Consider the following 2500-nt stretch of genomic DNA (forward strand, 5'->3'; position numbering starts at 1 on the left):
ACCACAGTGAGAGACTGGGGGTAGGGGAGGAATCCGAAAGTTCTCTTTTCCGTCCCTCCCTCTCTCCCCCTCCCCCCCCTACCCACGCCAACCCCCCCTATTTTACAGCTGTTCGACACGACCTGCCAATCTCCAATCTCCCCCTCCCTCCCTCCCCACCCTTCCCACCCCTGCCTACCACAACCTCCTACCCCCCTTCCTCCCTCCCTCCCCTGACCGGACCTTTCTCAACCCCCCCCCTCCCTCCCCCTTGACCGGACCCTAACCCCCCCCTCCCCCTCCCTCCCCCTTGACCGGACCCTAACTCCCCTCCCCCTCCCACACCCCCCGCCCTCCCTCTCCCTCCTATCCCCTTGACCGGACCTCCAATCCCTCCCCTCAGCTCTCTTCCTCCCCCTCCCCCACCCCCGCCTCCTTCTCTCCCTCTCCCATCCCCTGACCTCCTCCCCCCACCCCCCCACCTCCCTCTTCCTTTCCTCCCTCCCTCCTCCCCTGATGACCTGGACCCTAACCCCTCCCCCCTCGCTCCCTCTCTCTCCTCCCCCACCCCTGCCTCCCTCGCTGCCCATTCCTACACAATCGGAACTCAAGGCGAGCCATCTCGACTGAGCGCGAAACCTCCTCCCCCCCCCATCCACTCCCGCCCCCCCTGTCATTATCGGTCTCATTATCTCTCCAGCCCTCCCGCTGACTCCTCTCTGTGTGGGGTCATCTTCCTTCTTCTTCCTTGTCTTCCCCTATTCTTTTTTTTTCTTTCCTTTTTCTGTTCTTTCTTCTCCTTTCTTTTCCTCTTCCCCTTCATTTTTTTTCATTTTTTCTTGTTCTTGTTCTTTGTTTCTTTCTTCCTCCTCCTCTTCATTTTCTTATCCTTCCTTCTGTCTTATTTTTTTCTTTTCTTTGTCTTTTTTCTTCTCTCTTTCTTGTCCCCTTCATCCTATTTCTGTATATATTTGTTTTGTTCTTCTTGCTCTTTTTTTTATCCTTCATCTTCATTCTTTTATTTCTTTTTCATTTCTTGTTTTTTTTTATATCTTTATCCCTCTCATCCCTATTCTTTTATTTTTTTCTTATTCTTTTCTCCTTTCTTTTCCTCCTCATCCTCATTCTTTCATTTATTTTTTTCATTTTCTTATTCTTTTCGTCTTCTTTTTTTATCCTTCTCTTTTCTCTTCTTTTCCTTTTCTCCAATTCGTGAGCTTTCTCCTTCTCCTTATTCTTAAGAGGTTTCTTCCTTTTCTTCTTCTCTTATTTGTGTCGTTTTTCCCTTCTCTTTTCCTTCTCCCTCTCTCTTCTCCTTTATCTCCCTCCTTCAAGTTCCACATTCCCCCTTTTTCTCCTCCACCCTCCAACCTCCCTCCCTTCCTTCCTTCCGTCCCTCCCATTCTCCTCCACTTCTACACTCCCTCCCCTCCTTCCTCCTCCCTCCTTCCCCTTCTTCTTCTACCCTCCTCCTCCAACTCTCTTCCTCCCTCAGTCCCTCAATCCCCCCTTCCCTCCCTCCCTCCCTCCTCCCACTCCTACAATCCCCCTTCCTTCCCCTCATTCCCTCCCTCCCTCCTCCTCCCCTCTCCCTCCTCCTTCCTCTCTCCCCTCTATCCTCCCCCCCTCCTTCCTCCTCCTCTCAGCAATTCCGCCCCGTCACCTCTGCCTCGCACCTCCGCGCTAAAAGGGCATCGGGAGCGACCTCGAGAGAGCGTCCTCCTCCTTCGGTGCTTTTGTCTCGACTAATTCATTAATTACAGCGCAGGCAGAGCGAAGGTCGATGGAGGGGGGGGGGAGGGGGAGGGGGGAGGATGTGGTGTTGTATACGTAGACACACATACATATATGGAGGCATATATACCTACGCACACATATATGTACATATACGGAGATGAATATATATATATATATATATATATATATATATATATATATATATATATATATATATATATATATACATATACATATACACACACATACACACACGTGTGTGTGCATGCTTGTGTGTGTGTATGAAAAAAATGGAAAAAAGGAAGAAGAAAGAAATGATAATAAAGAAGAAGAAGAAACGAAGAAGAAAAAGAAAAAGAAAGAAAAAAAAAAGAGAAAAAGACCAATAAGAAGAAAGCAAAGCGATAAGAAAAAAAAAAAAAAAAAAAAAAAAATGCACCAGGCCTATCGACCATCTCCCTGCCCCCCTCCCCCTCCCCTCCTCCCCCTCCCTCCCCCACAGTAACCGCCAACGACAATGACGGGAATAGATGACAAGAATCCGCCCCCCATCTGCCCCTCCCTCCCTCCCTCCCTCCCTCCTCCTTGGCCTCCCTCCCCCCCCCCATCCTAAAAGGAATTCTGACCCCCCCTCCCCCTTATTGTCTCTCCTCTGTTTCCTCCTGTTTCCTTCTTCTCCTTTTCACCTTCTCTCCTTCTGTTCGCTTTTCTCTCTCTCCTTTTTTTGTTCTCTCTCTCTCTCTCTCTGTCTTTCTTTCTGTCTGTCTGTCTCCCTCTCTCTTTC

This window comes from Penaeus vannamei, chromosome 35 (genome assembly GCF_042767895.1).
Source record: "Penaeus vannamei isolate JL-2024 chromosome 35, ASM4276789v1, whole genome shotgun sequence".
Lineage (NCBI taxonomy): Eukaryota > Metazoa > Arthropoda > Malacostraca > Decapoda > Penaeidae > Penaeus > Penaeus vannamei.